We start from the raw sequence: 24,092 nt of genomic DNA on the forward strand, positions 1-24,092 counted from the left end.
GATTATTCACAAAATGGTGACAAAACGTTGGATTCACATACCAGATATCGTTCCATTGCCCGCCGTCGGTACCCGTGACTATCATTTCTTCTCGGCAATGAACTTCTTCTCTTTGCGTTCTTATACCATTATTGATTGCTTGCCGTATGAGTTGAGATTCCTCATCATTTTCTTTAGATTTACAAGTGTAAATCTGATGGCCGGGCAAGTGACAATAATAACACAGCCTTTCTCTTCGTGATCGTCGTTTTCGTTCATTCTTTTCATCTATGCAGTGTTGGCAAGGCATTACGGTGTTGGTCGGTTTCATTCCTGCATCTTGTCTTTCCGTGGCTCTGATACCACTATGTTGGAAATTCTGATCAAGATTAACTTGATCATATGAACTTCCATGTGCAGCGGATACATGGTTTAGAGTTGCAGACATGGTTAATGCAGAAAATTATGGATCGAAAGAAAGATTAACAGGGGTGGACAATTTGTGTAACAGAAATTGTCTTGATAGTCCGGTATTGTTCCCGGCAAACATTATTTAAACATACAGATTTTGGCGGTTACTTTTGGCGGGTAACTGCTTGATCACCCGCTTATCGTCGATCCGCATATCATCCTATCTTAACGGTTCTAATAACGAGTACATAACTTATCGGTTCTAATAATTAAATTACATAACTAAAGTTTAACAATAATAATAATAATATTTCTAACATTTTCATTAGATAATTACCATAAAAAAGTTTCAAATCCAGGATGCAAGGCGTTTGGGCCCAACCCGACATGTACAATTCACCTCATTCGACCCGTTCCGCCACTAATAAAACTGAGAAACATGTAATTGTAGCACTTGAATTTAATAAGCTCATTATATTTTCTTCTAACAACACTTACCTTAACACAAGCCAACAAAACCCACCAGGGAAATAGTTGTTATCTACTAAAGCGATGTGTCTACATAGCTTAACCAATCTTCTTAATAACAAAACATAATTTTTTAAAATCTTAATATAAAAGTGACTGATAAGCTTGCCTTGGTAAGCTAGTAATGATATTAGTTGACGATAAAGTGAAGTAGATTAACATTGAGTATTGTTTAGTTACGGGTCAAAATATAGATACCATAAAGAAACTGGTTAAACATGTTAATTTGGTCAAAATATAGCGAGTAGAGATGTAACGGGTCAAAATAGAGATATTTAAGCAAAGCTGGTGAATTAAAAAGAAATACAAAAAATGGGTCAGTATTAATATGGTTGTGATTGATAAGTATCTGATGACTTTTGTTGACAAAAGTTTGACAACACCCCATACAAAGCACTTTAGCAGTATTCATAAATCATAATGTGTAGAAGAATAGCAAGCAATGTATAAAAATATTTCCCAGGAAAAGAAGGAAAAAATAACTAATTGGTTAGAAGTATACACGTTGCAACCACTATACCACTACTGCATTTGTGTATATCACAATTAAAACGACTTATGAGTTATGACTAAAATTAATAAATATTAAACATTGTACTGACCCCATAAATAAATGTATAAAACCAACAAAGATGATTAGGAGAACGGATAAATAGACTTAGCTAAAGGTCAGCCCTGAAGCGTCTTTCGAAACAAACGCTTTGCACATTCATGAATCATGACTCACCCACTTAACTCTAGAATATAACCGCAAAAAATATTCGTTCCTTTCAATAACCCCGTCATCCTTCAATGATTTCTCTTCCGTCTAATCGCTCTTCACCTTAATCCACTTAAAATTGATCTGATTGTTCGACTTAACATACCCAATTTCGAGAAACACAGTCCATCCCCACCACCATCACCACCGGCGCCAAAACTTGTGATGTTCTCCGGCAAGCCTTAGAAACAACATACAATAATGGTGACTTGAAATTTGTTTGATGAAAGCGGCGGCCATGGCAAGATTATTCGACTTAACTTCATCATCATCACCACCATTGGTATATTAATCAGCTCAAACCCTAAAATTAAAGCAAGATTGTGCATTAATTAGAATCGACAACAATGATTCATGAGAAACAAACAAAAGGTAATTGCATTCAAATTACGGAGCAACGACGATTAACTATCAGTATTGGAAATTTAGGGTTTGAAAAGCTTTGAAAAAGGAAAAGGTTATCACAGGCAAGGCAATCGAAGAGAAAATAAATTATGAAATCATATTGGTGGAATAAAAAATCTGCGTATAGGAAACGTAAGGTCAATACTTTAGGCGGGAAAATGGAGTTAGGGATAGCTTCTCATATCAACACCACACCAGTGTCCAATAATCGGTTTCTTTTATTACTAGTGGGAATGCCCGCGCGTTGCGGCGGGTGTCCCGACTGATATCAATTTCAATTATGATGTCTATTACGAACCACAATCAATTCCAGGTTTGTAACATTTATTTCCATTCAACAATAGCCGCATAATACTTTCGGTGCACCAAATCTTCCGATTCAGTTAACCGCCTCCGTCGTGGCCGGTGGTGAAGGGCATTTAGGGCTTTCCTTGCTTGACCCATTTTTACATCCATGAGAATGAGTTGTAAAATCCACCATAAATTTGGCATGTGGACTTAATCAAAATATGTATTACATCAGTACATCGCATTCAATTCTTAATTGACTTGTAAAAGTCAAAGCTTCTGCAATTTTGTGATAAAGGAATACAACATGAGTTGAGTATACATCACTTTTATCTCTAATTTGGAGATTAAAGAATGCAATTGGGATGGAAGACCAAAAAATCTATAATGTAGAATTCTGTAAATGGAATCTTCATTCTATATATGTAGAAGGATTGGTTTTGTGCAACCGTGTGAGGTGTGATAGAATCACCTTCAGTTAGTCTTCTGTTTCTTTTGTTTCTCTGGTTTTGGACGCCGTACAAGCAACCTAAATGTCCATACAGCCAATAAAGTCGCCTCGATGGGGGCAAACCAATAAACAACTATATGCTCCTTTGTTTTATGAACACCAAGAGCATATGCCCACCCAACAACCTACATTTTTTATAAATAAAGTGTCAATATGCAAACTTAAAGAAAAATGCTACATACAAATATAATCTTAGATAACATCATAACGCGACTCCTAAAAGCTTTTGTTTTGACTATCTTTTGCTCACTGGTTCTATGGATTTTCAAAAACAAAAGTTTTCATAAGAGAACATCAAAATAGGTAAACAAATCAAGTAGCTTTCATGGTCAAGTAACGGGTCAAAATTGGTTTGGATCAAAACAAATAATGTCTATGCATAGGTCAATCGGGTCGTGTGGGGTTGACCGTTGACCCACAACCACTTTTCATTCTTTTCTTTTTGTAAATTTGTAAGGAGAAGATATGGTCACAAAAACTATATCAAAACAATAACCTTTTTTTTTGAAGAAAATGAATGTATGTTGTAGGCCGAGTCCAGAGCCAACTTCCGACCCGTTTGATTTCTTTTAGCTAAATTTCTCTATTTTACCCATCTGACCCGTTATCAACAAACGCATATTGACCCATATGATTTGACATGTGTTGACTTTTGAATATACTACCTCGAATTTTGTCATCTGTGTTACAGTCAACCTACGCTAAATAAGTTTTTTTTAGTAATAATTATATGCAACCAAAAAGAGAGTAAAACTGAAGATACTTACAGCAGCTGGATTCATGCATCCACCAGTTAAATCTGATCCAACTTTTGAGAGGACTTTTGATGCATACAGTTTGTGCTATTTATATCACTCAAAAGAAACAGTCAAAAAAGCCTTAGCAGGTCATCAAAAAGAACCGAACCCAACCCACTGCAACCCGTATTGGCCATCACAAAACTACCCAATTTGATTGTTAACATAGTAAAGCATTTTCAGTAGATCTTGCTTTGTTTCTCCTTCTAAAAGTGGATTTCCACATTTTAGATTTACATTTACCTTATCCTCAGGCTCCTTCTCCTCGGACTCATTTACAGCATTCTTCTTTTTCTCATCGTTTGAATCTTCCACGTTAAACGATTTATCAGAAACCACCGTTTTCTCCCTTTCGTTCACCACTTCTCCCTGTGGGGAAGCATAACAAGCATTACTAACTCGAAGAAATAAAAGTATCAAGTATAGGCGAAACTTTCAAACCATATACCTAATAATGGGCCAATTTGGCTCATCTTTTATCTACCAACGGGTCAAATGATATAAATTACTTAAAGGGAATATGGCCAAAGTCACCTGGTGGGGGTGGGCTGGGTTGACACTCAAAACACTTTTTGTCCAGATTTTATGTTCTAAGAATAATTAATGCGCTACATATGATGGCAAAAACTACACTATAAAAATAATTTAACTTTTTCATAAGTCGATTACTTTAGGTGACTTTAGCGGTTTGGCCATATTCCCTTTAAGTAATTTAGATGCCTTGACCCAAACCCGTTTTGACTCATTACCGAAGCCACCCCTTTACCCACCTCTAAATTTAATAATTATATAGAAAGTAAAAAAAAAGATACCGAGCAATTTCATTAGCCTAAGTTCCCCAGTTCCCGCGACCTGCTCCCTCGCGTTTGAATTCATTCCTATACGTAAGATAATAAAGAATTCACAAAATTAAAAAAATGATGAGCAATTTATAAGTCAATGATCCAAATATAGAAAAAAGGTCTAATGTATCAGAGATGCAATATCTGGAAGCCCAAACCCCACTTTTCGATCCAGCCTTCCCAGTCTTAACAATGCTGGGTCAAGTGTATCAGGTCTGCAAGGTAACATGAATATATTGTAAACACATAAACAAGACCAAAATGATTTATAAAAATCTAAACCAACACTGCATACCATCAGAACTTTAATTTTACCACGAGCGTCAAACCCATCCAGCCGATTCACAATTTCAAGCATGGTTCGTTGGACCTCATTATCTCCACCTACACCATCATCGAAACGTGTACCCCCGATTGCATCAACTTCATCAAAGAAAATTGAAGAACTTATCATAATAAACTTATACACACCTCTACTATTTTTATGTTGTGCAAATCATGTGTAAGATCAAACATATAGAGCCTAAGTTACATACTTATGGTAACCAAGATCACATAACTAAATAGTCGAATACTACCTCTTTCCTTTGGGCAGCCACCTCTACTATTTTTATGTTGTGCAAATCATGTGTAAGATCAAACATATAGAGCCTAAGTTACATACTTATGGTAACCAAGATCACATAACTAAATAGTCGAATACTACCTCTTTCCTTTGGGCAGCCTCTTCGCTAGTAACCAAAACCATCCCGATTCCCATATTAAATGTACGTTTCATTTCAGCATCTTCAATGTTTCCATCCTGGAAAAGGAACAACAGTTAAAAGCATGTATACTGAAGCTACAATAGTCAACTCACCATCCAAGAGAATATGTTGAAGATTGCACTTCCTATTCGAATACTTCAGCAGCCTTCTCCACATTGCAAAGTTGTGCCTTGTGATCTGCATAATTCTTCTAATATTCATGAGAGCACCTCTCCATCAAGTCTCGCCTACTCCCACTCTCACGCCATGCCCCCTAATACCAGGCTATTAGACATTGACTTTTTCAGTCAAAATATACGATATATTTTTGTTCTAAACCACATATTACGAGACTTGTTGATTAACTCAACTGAATAGCTAATTTGAAACAAATAGACACCATATTTCATATACTTGCGGCATTGTTTTTCTGCTAAATAGTTTCCAGTGGATACCATTTTCAGATAAACAAATAATGACAGATCACACACCATCTAAAAAAATTAAATTACTCCACCTCCTCCCCAAATCTTCCATTTCACACAATAATCATGGTATTAAAAAGAGCAGAAATTCATACATAAGCATATGATCTATTACCACAACCTGAAGGTATGGCAACACCCATGTTTCTTTCAAATTGGAAGTCAAAGAAGTTGTGTTCTACCTGATGCAGTCCGCCACCCATGAACACGAATAATCAATCGAACTTCTGGCTCCACCTATTCACTGAAACAATGTAATTGTTTTATTTTATAGGAATCTATATATAGCATCAACAAAACCAAAACTGGCATTAAATCAAACACCTTATGTGCAGAACTAAAATTTCTCTGTAGAACTTCAATTTATCTGAACGAATGAAAACAATTGGATGCGATCTAACAATAATTAAAATCACCTGCTCAAATCGCCTCTCCGGCCACCGCCAATCAACCAGAGACCGTCAAAACCATCAATTTTAGCAAGAAACGAAGTCGAAGTTTGGTGACCACCATCATCTGGGACCGATCTGTTTCGTGGTAGCAGAAAAAATAGGATGATCGATCGAGTGAAGGAAGAACAAACGTCTGTGACCGGTGGAATTTCTTCGTTGTTTCGAAGAGCGTGATTGAACGATTGGTTCTTGTGTGTTTCAACCATGATGACTTGAGATGAAATTGAAACACACCGATGCTTCATCTGCAACCTGGAGACTCCCACCATTATTCGCATTCACAATCTGCCTTTCTATCTTCACGTCTTAATTGCAAGATTCATTTACATGCTATATAATGGGATATTAGGGTTTATAGGTGAAATCCTAGCCTGTCCCTGGAGGCGTCTTAAAAGTCTGCTAAACTTCCTCTACTACCAGCTTGCAGTTGCTTGTACATGCTTCTTAAAAATGTGTACCCCTGGTCAAATTACATTTTTGTACATCACTTCTCCTTTTTATAATAATATAGATATGTGCTAGTAGTAAGACCCGTGTCAAACACGGGTGGTTTCTTAGAAAACCATGAATAACACATATTATTAATAGAAAGTATAGATACGTGTATAGATATTGTACCAAAACTTGTTATCTATTATAGATAATAGACAAATATAAACATACATCATCAGTTAATATATAAGATACATATGAGTATTTCCACTGTCCTATCCAAAGAAAGGAGTACCCATCCATTGACAATAAAACCTGTTTATAGACATAACTACATATTGAACATGTCTAAGAAGCAAAATTAGTAACATCGAGGAACCAAATGTACAACCACAAATAATCATCACATGAAACATTGTCTGTAAATCTTCAATCAACGCAACACAGAGTAAGAGGACTTTATCTTTGTCACGAAATGCACAACTTTTGTTAACTTCAGCAATTGAGTAGACTTGTGAAATTCAAACGAAAGTTCATCACCAAAAGCAATATTACAAGATCTCAGATAACCAGACCATCCAACAATAGCGTAGTTGAATCCAGTATTGGTTTTTTGAGATCTTGCAAGCGGTTCCTAGACTTCACATTTGAGATTTTGGATCTTGAGAGGCTTAGGATTATCAGTATGAAGATCCAACGCAGAGGATACATCTGATGGCAGATGCTAAAAAACAGAAAATTGAATAATGAATTTTATAAAATATTGATATATAACTGAAATTGTTGAAATAACGAAACAAAGTAAGGACTGCAAAAACTTACAAGCCTGTCTTCAGCGTGTGTGGTGAAGTGTAAGACAGGCTCTGAAGTGGATGAAACTAAATGAACCTTTTGAACTTTACACGGTCTATCAACAACTTGGTTATCCTCTACAATTGTCTTGCCACGAAGATTGCGCATCTTTTCAACCTAAGTAAATTAATGTAGACTATAACAACTCTGAATTCTTGAAATTTGTAACTTTCTTTATCAACACAAACTATCTTCTCAACTCAGCTTTGAAGTTTAAGACTCAATCATACAGAAGAATATCAACAGATTGAGACAATAATAAAATGGACAGTGTAAAACTAATAAACGCTTACATTAGATACAACACTTGAAGAGGCAGGAATGTCATGAACAGAAAAATCTTTAGACTGAAGTTGAGGATCATTAACATCATCAACTATTTTTACAGAATGATCTTGAGGCTACAACAAAATTTTAAAAAACCTTGTTATACTTATTATACAATAAAATATATCCGTATAGGTTTATATACAATAGATAAGAAAAGTAGGAAAATATAAACTTACAACATTTTTAACATCTGACTCATCAACCAGACGCGCAACCTTTGAATCAAATAGCCCATCATCAACAGACTATATTTATAAGAATGATCATATATAAGAAACCATATTTTAAATCATAATAATAAGTAAATATTACATGTATATATATACATTAAAAATATCCTCAAAACTCATAAACTGCTTAGGATTACCAACCGTGGCTCCAGTCTCATCATCATCTAAAGCAACTTCCCCGAAATCCAGAATTTGTTTGTGTTTAGCCAACAATATGGCATTTCAAAAGTTCTTAGCATAATATAATATATAACAACCCTCAAATTATTTCCGACACCCCTAATATATTTAAAATGTCCTTATATGTCTTAAAATACACCCCATATGCGAAAACCGAGCCCAAAATACCTTATATAATTAAATATTAAATAAAAATCAATTTTATTTGTCGCTCGAGGGCCGTGAAGAACCCTTAAGGGTCTTACGCGTGGCTAGGGTTTGAGTCGGATCAGCTAGGGCCTACCCTAGGGTTTGAGTCGGATCAGCTATGGGTTGAGTCGGGTCAGCTAGGGCCTACCCTAGCCACCCTTGCGGGCCGCGTAGCCCTTGGCTAAAAGCTTCGCGGGGCGCGGCGAAGTGTCAGACAGACACTATAAATAGATGCAATCGGCTGTTCAGTCGAAATCGTTCAATCTTTCTTTCTCTCTCGAATTTCTACATAGCTAAAGTAATTTTCGGGCATTATACCCCCTAATTAGCAAAGCCCTGCCTCGTTGTAAGTATCATAACCCCCGGTTACGTATTAGATACGATGCTCGATTGATCTAGGGTTTCGTAACGGCTGTCGAGGTTCTGCCCGACGTAGTCGTTGGAATGCTGTCTCGGGGAGGGTATTACTAATATAAATATTGGGTTATTGTACTAACGCATGTGCATTTGTGTAATTAATAGATAATCACCAGGAAATCCTTAAGGAAAACCCTAAGACAGCAATGTGAGTAATCTCCTTTTTGTAAACTATTTTTACAAAACCTTAATTATTTTAAATTATAAATAGCGGTGATTGAGTCTTTGTAATTCTTCAATTACTGCCGGTATGTTGGGGTTTTGTATACAAAATGTGGAACACGTTACCATTGGACAATGAGTTAGCCAATGTGTAATATGACCCACCAGTCAGGATTGACAGTAGGGGGGATAGTGCACGGTCTTCCTAACCGCCGGATTGATCTCACTCCGGGAGCCGCTACCCGACCAAGCTAGCTCCGCGGTGACTTCCCCATGCCGAATTCTTACCCTGGGCAACATATGCCACTCCCAAGACTCGAACCCGGTACCTCTGGGAAGAGGTGGGTGTCGGTGGCCAACTGGGCTACCCCAGTTGGTTTAAACATCGTAATCGCTCTCAATACTGTTAAAAGATAAAACTCTTCTTGATTAAACTGGAGGATTGACAGTACTGAATGAGTAATTGTGTAGATATAACTTGGGATTTTCCCATGTGTTTAATATTATTAAAGTGTGGTATTTTACTCTGATAACATAATTCCTAACTACGGTCCTGATGTAATTTCCGCTGCCAAATTGATAATCACCGATACCACTGAAACTGGCCGTGGCCGCCCGTTCCTGGGTAATTAGGGGACGGGGGTTGCGATAGAAGGTGGTATCAGAGCTAAGCCACTGATTCAGCCACAGTAGTGTTCTGCTGACACCAAGATATTATTCAGAATGTTAGGAAATTTTCTACGGAATTATGTGCATATCTGTATTTTATTATTGTGTGTTATTTGAATATTTGTTAGTTTACAGTATGAGCAACCAAGGACCTTAAGACGCTTACCGTCAGTTTTCCAGCTCACATAGGGACAAAGGAACCTCTTCACAGCCTACCGTCTCAGGGTATTCAGCTGACAATGAAGATGGGATATTCGTGTTCAAGGCCCAATCTGAAGAGCCATTCCCCCCTAACAAGAGAGGATGGTTCAGCAGAGGAGCGCATGAACGTAGGAAAAGGATGAAAAATTTACAACAGCAATGAGCTTTAGTAGCCGTTAAGAGAGAAACAGATGCTCATGCCCAGGATATGCTTAATAGGAGTCTAGCAAACTTTCATATCTTAGCAACTACAGCTGCAGACCCTAATCTAGAGCAACTTATAGCACCCCAACCAATACCCTTGTTTCCCACACAACCAGTGGAGATTGAAGCCAACCCAGAAAACCAAATCCAAATGCATGATTTTGACCCAGCAGAGATACCTAGAGTGCCAAAACCCAATCCTTTAGACCCAAACTACGACCCGTGGTTTAATGACCATAGGGATTACCAGCAACGCTACCCAACACCAGAGGAACCCATGCCAAACCTAGCAGCCTACCTAGACTTGGACCCTCTAGACCCTTATTATGGTAATGATCAATTCATTAGGGAAATTCTAGAGAACCCTTACCCTTACCAAGAACCGATGCCCCAGTTCCCACACCCAGTACCAGCACCTGCACCCCCAATGAGTGCAGAAAATGTGCAAGAACTCCGAACCTTTGGTGAGGAAATTTTAGAAGGAAGCGAGAGGATGAGACATATAGGGGAATGACTCGTCTGGAAATATGACGAGCGTAATATGGACTTTTGGATGAACCCCTATCATTAATAATAATAATAGTAATAGTATAATAATAGAATAATAATATATAATATGTGTGTATGTATGAAAAAAAAATCTAGACAATAGCTACGGATGCCTAATAGTATTGTAATTTTAAATTCCAGTTCCAGTTTGTATTAGATGCATAAAATATAAGAAAGAATAAGTCGCAATGTTCGACGATTTTGATCAATATGTGTGTTATGTGATTGTTTGCATTAAATATTATTTTGTGATATTAATATTTGGCAAATGTTTAAAATTCAGATGGACAACGAAGTGAACCAGGAAAACCAGAATAATGAAAACCAGAATAACGATAACCCGAACAACAATAACAATGGAAATCAAGTGGATAATAGTGCCATCCAACACATAGTTGCACAAGGGATTATAGACGCAATGCCATATATTATTAAAACAGTTAAGGAAGCTGATAATAAAAGTAACAATGGCAGTAAGCGACCTACTAAACCAGAACACAGCGTAAACAATGGAGCAATACTTTAAGCGTCCATTCCCAAAAGAAGAAGAACCATGTATTATGGTTGTTCTTACAAGGAATTCTGGTCCTGTAAACCAATAGAATTCTCGGGTAATGAAGGACCCATTGTAGCACTATGCTGGATAGAAAAGACTGAGGCAGTTTTAAAAATAAGCAAGTGCGGGGAAGAGGATAAGATAATGTTTGCTTCCAATCTGTTTAAAAACTCGGCGCTAGAATGGTGGAACACTATCCTCCTATCCAGGGGAAGTGACAGGGTTTATAATATGGAATGGGAGGAATTTAAAAACATGGTGGAAAGGAAATTTTGTCCTCCCAATGAAAAAGAACAGATAGCAAATAAATTCTTAAACCTTAGAATGACTGGAGTTGATAGTAAGGGTTATACTATTACATTATTTGAATATGCTAGAATAGTGCCAACCCTTGCATCACCAGAACCAGTATTAATCTCTCGTTACATCTGGGGATTAATCGGGGAGATTAGGCATGTAGTCAAGGCAGCTAGACCCCAAACCATAGAGGAAGCTGTAGAATTAGCAAACACCTTGACTGATGAATTAGTTTGTACACGAGAAGAGGACCAGGGGAGGAACCTAGCTCAAAGGCTTACCCAAGAATTTCGATCTGGAAATTCCAACCGTGGGAAAAATGTAGGTTCTACTTCTACACCTTATTGCAAGTATTGCAAAAGGAAGCATTCTGGAAGATGCTCCATATATTGCAACTTCTGCAAAATATCTGGACACAAGGAAGAAGACTGCAGGAAGAAACCTAATAACAGGGTATGCTTACCCAAGAATTTCGATCTGGAAATTCCAACCGTGGGAAAAATGTAGGTTCTACTTCTACACCTTATTGCAAGTATTGCAAAAGGAAGCATTCTGGAAGATGCTCCATATATTGCAACTTCTGCAAAATATCTGGACACAAGGAAGAAGAATGCAGGAAGAAACCTAATAACAGGATATGCTACAACTGTGGAGAACAAGGCCACATCATGCCAAACTGTCCGAAACTAGTTCCATCCATGAACAACAAGACTACTAAAAATGCTAGGGCATTTGTTCTGACTGCAGAAGAAGCTAAGATGATTCCGGACGTGATAGCCGGTACGTTTTTAGTTAATGATATTTTTGCTAAAGTATTATTTGACTCTGGTGCGAACCAAAGTTTTATTAATACTTCGTTTTGCAAACTTCTTAATCGACCATTAACTAAACTCCCACAAGAATGTCTAGTAGAGATAGCAAATGGGGAAACCATTAAGATTTCCAAAATCTTGCAGGGAGCAAGAATAGAGTTTTTAAATCAAAAGTTTATTGCAAACCTTTACCCAATGAATCTGGCAGGATTTGTGATGTGTGTAAAATGCAACATATAAATTACATCAGATGAGGCATAAAACTAACCTTTTTTTAGTACTAATGTTGGAAAAAGTGTGCTTTTGTCTTCCTTTTGTATTTTCAGGATTAAATGAGCTCAAATGAACAAAAGAAGCAAAAATACAGCTAAATCTAACATAAATCCAAGAAAAGGAATAAACGTGGCATGCCCAACCCCTCGACAGCATCTTCCCAAGCAAAAACATGATTTCAGAAGGCTAAACACGCCCCGTGCCCAGCGGACACGGGGGCGTGCTCAAGTGTCTGCAGAAAAGACAAAAGCATAGAAGCTTCTATTCCCCAACACGGGGGCGTGCCCAGCTCCACACGGCCGTGGTCAACGCTAAGATTCGCAGAATCCAAGCAAATCTTGATAGTACAGATACGCTTGTTCACACGGGGCCGTGCCCAGCGGACACGGGGGCGTGGTCAACTAATGCAGACAAACTGCAATTAATGAGGAAAGAGAAAGTGGATGGACACGTGGCCGTGCCCAATGGACACGGGGCCGTGTCCGGGCTTCTGTGCAGGCTATAAATAGAAGTGCTTGGTTCACTTCAAAAGCATCCCTTGACAAACCACCTCTCTCCCACTTCACCCACACTCCACCACCATCACAACACCCTCATCCACCACCATCATCCATCATCCATCATAGAGTGTGTGTAGTAGTCTCGGGATCTAAGATTGATAGTAAGAGTTCTTGACAATCAAAGGCCATGTTTTCCTAAGTCTCTTACATCACTTGGTGAAGACAAACATTTAGTGTAATACTTTTGTTTTTTAATCTTTTAGCACTTTTTATTTGGTTTTGTATTAATGACTTTAATAACTAGTTTCTTATGTTGAAGGTGAAACTTCCTTATCATTTGTCCGTGGTGTCTTGGCGTTATTTTACTGTCTATATAAAATAAAAGATTTACACCATTCATATCTCTACGGTCTATATAAAGATATGTTGGCTACCTGGTCGGGGGTTAAGGGAATGGTTTGGTAAGGTTCTTTCCTTGTTCAGTGTATAGATCCTGCAAGGACCTGGGTCAAGCTTACTAGGACCTCCTTCAATACCCACTGGTATTGGATGGCGGGGGTGCGAATGGCTTGATCCCCTCATATGTAAACTACTATTAATACATTAACCCGACTACTTGGGATTGTATCCCTGCTGACTCAAACCAGTTAGCCGAGGGTAACGTCACCTTCAAAAGAGGGGCCTACCACATTACGCATTAATAACTTAATTAATTATCTTTTAATATTCCAACCCTTTAGAATTGTATCCTTGCTGACTCAAACTATTGGGTTGAGGGTAACATCACATTCAAAAGAGGAGCCTATTACTATAACTAAAATAATCTCTTAAAAAGTGCAAAAGTGCGGAAAACATCAAAGCTTACACTAAAGGCAAGTCAGATCCAAGTGATTCATCTTGTCTATATGTTTTTATTTTATTTTATTTTCAGCATTTTTAGTTTTTATTTTCATGTTAAAACCTTTTTCTAAATTTTTGATTTGATTAGACGTTGAGGATAAACCGGTACTAAAAACTCTTGTGTCCTTAGACGACCTTGGTATCTTACCAACACTATACTACGCTCACGATGGGTGCACTTGCCCATATGTGTGTTTAGTGTTAGTAAAATATCGTGTTTTATAAATTTAAAACATGACAAAAGTGTTAAAAAGGGCTAAAAATATACATAAAAATATATACACACCGACGCACATCAAGTTTTTGGCGCCGTTGCCGGGGCCGTGCCTGGTCGGACGCGGGTCGTGCCCAACATTGTTACTGGCAGTTTTTATTTTCCGAGTTACAGAGGGCTGAGCACGGGGCCGTGTCGGTGCAGCACGGGGCCGTGTCGAGCTCTCCAGTAACAGGGATCCGAAAAACAATCATTGTAATTCCGACCACGGGCCGTCTTCACCTGAGCACGGAGTCGTGGTGAAACTTCTGAACAATGTTCTTTTTGTTTTTATTGCAGGACTTGGAACCCAGGCGCCACACTTGAACTTTCTACGTAGTGTATGAGCTCCAGTTCCAGTAGAGACATAAAAGAACATCTAGACAAACCCGAACGCTTTCTAAGAAAAAGACTTAAAGCTAAAAACCAAGAGAAAGTTTCGGGGGACCCACTTCCAATGGCGGATCAACGTACCCTCATGGATTACCTACGGCCCACCGTAGGTAATATTGGCGCCGCTATCAATGCGCCGAATGTCGAAGCCAACAACTTCGAACTTCGGCCGCATTTGATCCAAATGCTCCAAAACTCTGCAACCTTCCACGGGCTTGCGGACGAAGATCCCCGTTTACATATTACCAACTTTTTGGAAATATGTGATACTTTTCGAATCAACGGAGCATCAAATGACGCCATCCGCCTATGAATGTTTCCATTTTTACTAAAAGACCGAGCTAAGGTTTGGCTTAATACCCTCCCAGTTGGTTCGGTAAACACCTGGGATGAACTAGCCCAAAAGTTTCTATATAATTATTTCCCTCCTACTAAAACGGCTAAATTAATGACTGAAATTAACACATATCACAAGAGGACGGGGAATCCTTATATGAAACTTGGGAGAGGTTCAAGGAGCTACTAAGAAAGTGTCCTCATCATGGTCTTGCGGTATGGCAACAAGTATCCACTTTCTACAATGGATTGTTGCCACACACAAGACAAACACTTAATTCTAGCTCCGGGGGACTCTTAGGTAATCTCCGCCCAAATGAAATTTATAATCAAATTGAGGAAATTGCTCAAAACAATTTTCAGTGGCACACTCCCCGAGGCACTAAATCTATTGCCCCGGGCGCCCATAAGGTTGACGAAAGCACTTCTTTACAAGCCCAAATTGAGGCCCTTTCTTCGAAAATCAAAAAGTTAGAAATGGCAAAAACGGCATCGGTTATGGCTTGTGAAGGGTGTGGTGGGCCACATGAAAATTGGAGTTGTATGAAAGAAATGGATAATCAAACGGAAATGGTAAACTACATTGATAATAGACCTAGGCCGTCAGGTCCTCCGACAGGTACCTACAACCAAGGATGGCGTAACCACCCTAACCTTGGTTGGAGAGAACCTGGCAATAGTAGTAACCAACAAAATCAAAACCAAAGAACAAAATTTCAACAACCACGCAGTGAGTCACAAAATTTCTCTCAACAACCACAACGGGGACGAGAGAGGCTTGAAGACACCGTCTCACGCCTCATCTCTGACACCGATAAGAAAAACTCGTATCGATTTCAACAAATAGAATCGAATTTTAGAAACCAACAAGCTAGTATTCAAAACACTGAAAAACAATTAAATCAACTAGCTCAAAATTTCTCCAAGAGACCACAAGGCGTGTTACCTAGCAGTACCGAAACAAACCCAAAGGTGCAAGTACATCTCATCACATTGAGAAACCGTACCATAGGTCTCGAGGAAGCTCCGCTTCCCACAACTGAAAGGAGTTTACCAAGCCAAACCACAGCTTCATCAACACCCCAAAAAGAGACGACTCCTACACCAAGCCAAGAGCCACCCAAGAATCCTCCGGTGCCTTATCCTGGTCGGTTACTTCGCCGAAAGACCGATAAGCAATTTACAAAATTCATAAATCTACTAAAACAATTGCATGTCAATATTCCATTTGTAGAAGTCCTAACCCAAATGCCTAAATATTCAAAATTCATGAGGGACTTGCTTACTCACAAAAGGAAAATTGAATCATTGCAATTAGTTAATTTAAGCGAAGAATGTTCCGCCTTACTACTCAACAAACTCCCACAAAAGAAGATCGACCCCGGAAGCTTTACCATCCCTTGTTCGATTGGGGACTCACCCATACGCAATGCACTAGCCGATCTTGGGGCTAACATCAACCTCATGCCCGCATCGATGTTCGACCGACTCGGACTAGGAAAAACAAGCCCTACAAAAATGAGCATACAACTCGCCGATAGGTCCATTAAATATCCACAAGGTGTCGCTGAAAATCTATTGGTAAAATCGGAGACTTTGTCTTCCTGGCCGACTTTGTCATACTAGATATGGAGAAAGATACCGAAGTGCCACTCATCCTAGGAAGACCATTCTTGGCCACGGACCATGCCGTGGCAGACATGAATGGTGGGACACTAATGTTACACCCCGTGTTTCGAAAGTCAAACTCAAAGTCAAGATTGAAGTCAAAGGGAGACAAGATTGCTAATTGCGATCTGTCACTCCTTGCTCAATTCATGTTTTGACTTATTGGACTCGTAGTTAGTCTAGTTTATGCTTAACGTTAGTTGTATTATGTGGAGTATTTATTAATAATCGAGGTTTATACGATAATTATCGCATATTTGATCGCTTATCGCAATCACACTCACAACTTGAATTACGCAAATTGGGTATTGTATTATGTGTGTGTGCCTTATGTGTTACTTGTGCATGTTAATTATGTTTATGTTATGGTGATTAATCGAAATGCAATCTAAACTCGACTCATAATCAAATCGCAAACGCTAAACGCAAATGTTATAGGATGATTGTATGTTAGATGTAGTAGTTGGGATTAAAAGTAATTTGAATAGGAAACTCTATCACATTCGCATCACTCGCAATCGTAATCAAAACAGCAAAACTCGTCGCACCGAACACCCAAACCAAGGGACTGATCGACCAGGTGACCAGTGGATCGATCAGCTGATCGATCGAGCTGCTGCTCGATCGGCCAGCCAATCGATCAGGCTGCCACCCGATCGACCCACTCCGTTCCACTTTGGGTAACCCTATAAATACACCATGTCACCATCACACTTTCTACTTTTGGAACTCTCTGTCCGATCAGCGCTTCAACCTTGCTTTTTCTCAGATTTCTCTCAATTCCGGTAAGATCTCAACCTAAATCTTGTACATCTTTGATCTACACTCGATTCTACACCTTTCTATCTTCTGAATCTTAACTTTTAACTGTGAAATTACTAGATTTGAGGTGTTCTAGGGTGATGTCATGATGGTGTTCTTAGGAATTTCATGTTTTGGCTTCAATCCTTCAAGAACAACTTGAATGTAACCGATTTCTACATAAACAAACGGAGATCTTTCATAGATCTTTTACACTCAATGCACTCCAAAACCGATAGAATCGGAGCTTGTGCCAACTTCCTACTCATTCATGTGGTTGTGTTGGTCCAAGATCTGGATACCATCTACGAGGTTTACCGATTTCGGGTTAAACATGGAACACAGTCTCGAACAGTAATTGACCGGATTTGGGTGGTTCCTGTCTGATCAGGAGAACCAAGTATTGACAAGGTTTTTGTTTCTTAACACGTTATCAAAACATCTCGATAAAACGAAAAACTATCAAAATAACCAAGTATAAGACGAACGGAACGACCAGGACGGGTTGTCACCCGATCGATCTGCATCTTGGCCCCCACACTTAACTTTTGTTTCAAAGTCTTGAAGGATGAACATTGAATGAATGGCTGATCGATCGGATTACCATCCGATAGGACCACCACTCAACCATGTGATGATCAGACTTCAACACTTAAACAATTTTCAACATGTTCCATGCTAGCGGATTGCCACCCGATCGGACTACTACCCGATCGAATGACAAACTGCGGTGAACTTGTTCTCACTAAAGTGTCCAACCAATTGGGTTGCCATCCGATCGAACGTCCGTCCGATCGACCGACCTGAAAAATAGAGATACTTCTATGTTTTCTAAATGCTACAACAAAAACTTCAAAAGTCAAGCCATCATACACAAACACATCTTTCCTAAAGGAAGAAACAATCCACTCGAAAGGCCATCCGATCGGATGACCATGCGAGCGGACTGTCACTCGAACGAACAATTGTCTGATCGGACTGCCATCCGATCGAACTACTGTCCGACCCACTTACTTTGCATCGTTTTACGCGTCACTCATCGTTATGCTATCGTTATAATCAGGCTAACCTTACTCTCTAGCGCTCCCTTCAATCCATCAATCGTTGTGAGTATACTCGATCCCTTTTTGCTTTATGCACTTCTGGGTGTTACATACGTTACTTATTTTAAATCACATCGAACACACTATGCAATACTTTTAACGCTAACCGTTATTGCATGTTATATGTGACTTAATGAATGCTTGTTTGTTATGTTTACACATGGATGCTGTCTACCTGCCTTAGCAACAATAGTACTATAGTTTGGACTCAGCACCTGTTCACTCAGGGGTTGTTAAGGACAATTAGTTACATGGCTCACAGTGGTGAGTGTGTATCGCGAACTGCCTTGGGCAATCAACCCGTAGTCATTGGTATTGATAGTTTCATGTCGATAACTAACATGCCTTATTTCACTATGTGTACGTGCTGGTTATGCGTAATCAATTTCGAACTCTATTATATCTATTAAACTTGTATGCTCACCTTTACACTATGTGTATTGACTTTTACTTTAACGTATGTGACAGGTGCTTAGGATGCTTATTTGCTTTCTTTGCTTTGAAATCGAGGCTAGGAAAGACCTAGGTAACACTAAACATCTGTCTGTAATAAAAATCTGAGTTGTCGGAACAGAACAATTTGACTAGATCTTTTCTGTAGTAATTGTATTATCATCTATGACATGGTATGGGACGTGTTGCTTTAAATATCTGGTAAATATAGTTGTTATGGAAACTTTTGGACAATCTGTTTCACTCAGTGCCACCCTCAATGATTCCGCCATTGGTTGGGGTGTGATAGATTGGTATCAGAGCCATAACTATAGGGAATTAGGCAAGACTCAACCTAGTCCGGGTCAATGTCTTATAAACGACCTAGTCTATAGTTAGGTACCAACAGACCGACTTGTGCGTATCCAGTGTGGGTATGGTACGAGCTTACTTGCTACTCCTCGCTATTCTCACGCACGCTACACTATCACTGCACACTATTATTTCAAAATAAACTGGTAATTAGGTCGAGATTAGGTGTGAAAGCCGCAAACTCTCGACTAAATAGCCTGTTTGACCCGCATTTTTTATCTACAAACACGAGAATTTGCGTTGAATCAGGAGTGAAATCCATACTTTAACGCAGGCTTCTCTACGAAGTGTAGTGTTTCGTTTATTTGGAGGTCATCCAGAGATACAATTAAATAATGCTCAGCCAGGCACTTTCGGATGTTCGAAACATGGAAAGTCGGGTGGACGTTACTAAGTTCCTCCGGTAGTTCGAGTTTGTAGGCAACTTTTCCGATCCTTTCCAGAATCTTAAAAGGTCCAACAAATCGAGGCGCTAATTTCCTTTTCTTACCGAATCTGACCACACCCTTCCAAGGTGATACCTTTAGGAGTACGTAGTCACCAACGTTAAATTCAAGGGGATTGCATCGTCTATCGGGGTAACTTTTCTGACGACTCCGAGCTTTCAGCAGATTGTCTCGTATTTGGAGGATTTTGTCCGTCGTTTCTTATAGTAATTTCAGGACCAGTTAATTGCAAGTGACCGATCTCGTGCCATACAATAGGCGATCGACATCTTCTTCCATATAAAGCCTCAAACGGTGCCATTTGAATGCTGGAATGATAACTGTTATTATATGAGAATTCGACTAACGGCAGGTAAGTGTCCCAATTACCACCGAAATCTATGACACACGAACGAAACATGTCTTCAAGGGTACGAATCATTCTTTCCGTCTGACCGTCGGTTTGAGGATGGAATGCGGTACTCAGATTAAGCGTAGTACCGAGAGCTGCTTGAAACGTTTCCCACAGTCACGAGGTAAACCGAGCATCACGGTCAGAGATGATGTCGCGAGGCGTCCCATGATTACAAATGATCTCATCGGTGTAGATTCGGGCTAATCGTTCTACCTTGTAGTCTTCTCGTATTGGTAGGAAGTGAGCAGATTTGGTCAGACGGTCAACGACAACCCAAATGCTATCATGACCTGCGTTTGTTCGGGGGAGTTTGGTTATGAAGTCCATAGCTATGCTTTCCCACTTCCACATAGGGATCGGGGGTTGTTCGAGCAAGCCAGAGGGTCTTTGATGTTCGGCCTTAACCTTCGAGCAAGTTAGGCACTTTCCAACGTAGAGAGCGATATCCCTCTTCATACCCGGCCACCAGTACTTATAGCGTAGGTCCTGGTACATTTTATCGGCACCGGGATGAACAGATACCGAGATTTGTGGGCTTCATCCATCAAAATCTGTCGCAAATCGTTCCGCTTAGGGATCCAAATTCGGTCCAGATAGTGGAATATCCCATTCGACTTATTAACAAGGTGGACTCCATCATGGTGTATCATTTCCTTTTTCAAAGTGTGCTTGTTAAAACAAGCATGCTGGGCTTCGCGAATGAGGGTCTCGAGATGATGCTGGGCTGGAATATTGGGAATGCTATGCAGATAACTCCGCCTGCTTAGTGCATCAGCAACAACATTTGCTTTGCCTGGGTGATAACGAATCTCACAGTCGTAATCGTTGAGAAGTTCTACCCATCGGCGTTGACGCATATTAAGTTTTGACATCATAGTAGGCATGGACTTTCTTCGTGAAAACCATGCTGAAGTTGTGTGCTTCGATAAGATGATTCGATTCACGCTCTTTAACGCTGATATATTGTGTGTTTACGGTGAAACTCCTTCGAAAGATCTCAAGCTCATGTCATGTGTCCAAGCTAGCAAGTATCTCCGCAAGGAATACATAACTTTCTTGGCTAACCTTGTAGTAGCAGAGAAGGAAAAGAAAAGGAAGACCGAAGTGAAAGATGTTCCTGTGGTCCGTGAATTTCCTCAGGTGTTCCTTGATGATCTTCCTGGACTCCCGCCAAGTCGTGACATCGACTTTCGTATCGACCTCATTCCTGCAGCCAACCCTGTTGCTAAAGCTCCATATCGACTCGCTCCGTCCGAAATGCGTGAACTCTCGAGTCAGCTCCAGGAATTACTTGATAAAGGCTTTATTCGCCCGAGCACCTCTCCATGGGACGCACCAGTCCTTTTCGTCAAAAAGAAGGATGGGTCGTTTCGGATGTGCATCGACTATCGGGAATTGAATAAGTTGACAATCAAGAATCGCTATCCCCTGCCTTGAATAGATGATTTGTTTGATCAGCTACAAGGTTCTACATGTTTCTCGAAGATCGATCTACGTTCAGGCTATCACCAACTACGCATTCAAGAGGAGGATATACCCAAAACTGCTTTCCGAACTAGTTACGGCCACTATGAGTTCGTTGTTATGCCTTTTGGTTTAACAAACGCACCCGCGGTTTTTATGGATCTGATGAATCAGGTGTGTAAACCATTTCTCGACCGCTTTGTCATCGTGTTCATCGATGATATCCTGATCTATTCCAAGTCGAAAGCCGAACACGCGCAACATCTACGTTTGGTTCTCGAGCTACTACAGGGGAATCGACTCTATGCTAAGTTCTCTAAGTGTGAATTTTGGCTAGAGGAGGTTCAATTCCTCGGTCACATTGTCAATAGTCAAGGTATTCATGTCGATCCCGTGAAGATTGAAGCAGTTAAGAGTTGGGTTACGCTGAAGAACCCGTCCGAAGTCCGTTCTTTTCTCGAACTAGTGGGCTATTATCGTCGATTTATCCAAGGATTCTCAAAAATCGTGGTGCCGCTTACCGCCCTCACGCACAATACAGATCCTTTGTTTGGGGAACCGAACAGGAGTCTGCTTTCTAAACCCTCAAGTATATGCTTTGCAATGCAACTGTCCTCGCTTTACCCGACGGAAACGACGACTTTATAGTCTATTGCAATGCCTCGAACCTTGGTCTTGGTTGTGTTCTTATGCGATGAGACAAGGTTATCTCTTACGCATCTCGCCAGCTCAAGATCCACGAGAAGAACTATATAACCCATGACCTCGAGCTAGGCGCAGTTGTTTTTGCGTTAAAGATCCGGCGACACTACCTGTATGGTACCAAGTGTACGATCTTCACTGATCATAGGAGCCTACAACATATCTTTGACTAGAAGGAACTTAATATGCGTCAACGCCGATGCATAGAACTTCTCAATGATTACGACTGTGAGATTCGTTATCATCCAGGCAAAGCAAATGTTGTTGCCGACACACTAAGCAGGCGGAGTTATCTGCATAGCATTCCCAATATTCCGGCCCAACATCATCTCGAGACCCTCATTCGCGAAGCCTAGCATGCTTGTTTTAACGAGTGCACTTTGAAGAAGGAAAAGATACACCATGATGGAGCCCACTTTGTTAATAAGTCGAATGGGATATTCCACTATCTGGACCGAATTTGGATCCCTAAGCGGAACGATTTGCGACAGATTTTGATGGAGGAAGCCCACAAATCTCGGTATTCTGTTTATCCCGGTGCCGATAAAATGTACCAGGACCTATGCTATAAGTACTGGTGGCCGGGTATGAAGAGGGATATCGCTCTCTACGTTGGAAAGTGCCTAACTTGCTCGAAGGTTAAGGCCGAACATCAAAGACCATCTGGCTTGCTCGAACAACCCACAATCCTTATGTGGAAGTGGGAAAGCATAGCTATGGACTTCATAACCAAACTCCCCCGAACAAACGCAGGTCACGATAGCATTTGGGTTGTCGTTGACCGTTTGACCAAATATGCTCACTTCCTACCAATACGAGAAGACTACAAGGTAGAACGATTAGCCCGAATCTACACCGATGAGATCATTTGTAATCATGGGACGCCTCGTGACATTATCTCTGACTGTGATGCTCAGTTTACCTCGCGACAGTGGGAAACGTTTCAACCAGCTCTCGGTACTATGCTTAATCTGAGTACCGCATTCCATCCTCAAACTGACGGTCAGACGGAAAGAACGATTCGTACCCTTGAAGACATGCTCCGTTTGTGTGTCATAGATTTCAGTGGTAATTAGGACACTTACCTGCCGTTAGTCGAATTCTCGTATAATAACAGTTATCATTCCTGCATTCAAATGGCACCGTTTGAGGCTTTATATGGAAGAAGATGTCTATCGCCTATTGTATGGCACGAGATCGGTCACTCGCAATTAACCGGTCCTGAGCTACTGCAAGAAACGACGGACAAAATCCTCCAGATACTAGACAATCTGCTGAAAGCTCGGATTCGTCAGAAAAGTTACGCTGATAGACGACGCAAGCCCCTTGAATTTAACGTTGGCGACTACGTACTCCTAAATGTATCACCTTGGAAGGGTGTGGTCACATTCGGTTAGAAAGGGAAACTAGCGCCTCGATTTGTTGGACCTTTTAAGATTCTGGAAAGGATCGGAAAAGTTGCCTACAAACTCGAACTACCGGAGGAACTTAGTAACGTCCATCCGACTTTCCATATTTCGAACCTCCGAAAGTTCCTAGCTGAGCATGATTTAATTGTATCTCTGGATGACCTCCAAATAAACGAAACACTACACTTTGTGGAGAAGCCTGTAGAGATCATGGAGAAGCCTGTAGAGAACCCCGTGTTTCGAAAGTCAAAGTCAAAGTCAAAGTCAAGATTAAAGTCAACGGGAGACAAGATTGCTAATTGGGATCTGTCACTCCTTGCTCAATTCCTGTTTTGACTTCTTGGACTCGTAGTTTGTCTAGT

The 24,092-nt window shown here is 40.1% G+C and overlaps 1 long non-coding RNA gene and 1 other non-coding gene across 17 annotated transcripts; both read right to left on the minus strand.

Moving 5' to 3' along the window:
* Positions 1-1,516: 1,516 nt before the first annotated feature.
* LOC110918603 lies at positions 1,517-6,596 on the minus strand. Of its 16 annotated transcripts, XR_004881562.1 has the most exons (10): positions 6,169-6,588; positions 5,935-5,996; positions 5,381-5,541; positions 5,228-5,323; positions 4,817-4,944; positions 4,492-4,736; positions 3,923-4,048; positions 3,650-3,724; positions 2,844-3,007; positions 1,517-1,982 (listed from the first exon to the last, which is right to left on the minus strand). It is a non-coding gene; the product is annotated as an uncharacterized LOC110918603 (long non-coding RNA). The 16 variants fall into 16 exon arrangements; XR_002581443.2 differs by having other exon boundaries at positions 3,650-4,048; XR_004881542.1 differs by having other exon boundaries at positions 3,650-4,048; positions 4,817-4,905; positions 6,169-6,587.
* Positions 6,597-15,045: 8,449 nt separating this feature from the next.
* Positions 15,046-15,151, minus strand: LOC118489892. The gene has a single exon (XR_004887905.1). It is a non-coding gene; the product is annotated as a small nucleolar RNA R71 (small nucleolar RNA).
* Positions 15,152-24,092: the final 8,941 nt, after the last annotated feature.

Source organism: Helianthus annuus, chromosome 2, assembly GCF_002127325.2.
Source record: "Helianthus annuus cultivar XRQ/B chromosome 2, HanXRQr2.0-SUNRISE, whole genome shotgun sequence".
In the NCBI taxonomy this organism is placed as follows: domain Eukaryota; kingdom Viridiplantae; phylum Streptophyta; class Magnoliopsida; order Asterales; family Asteraceae; genus Helianthus; species Helianthus annuus.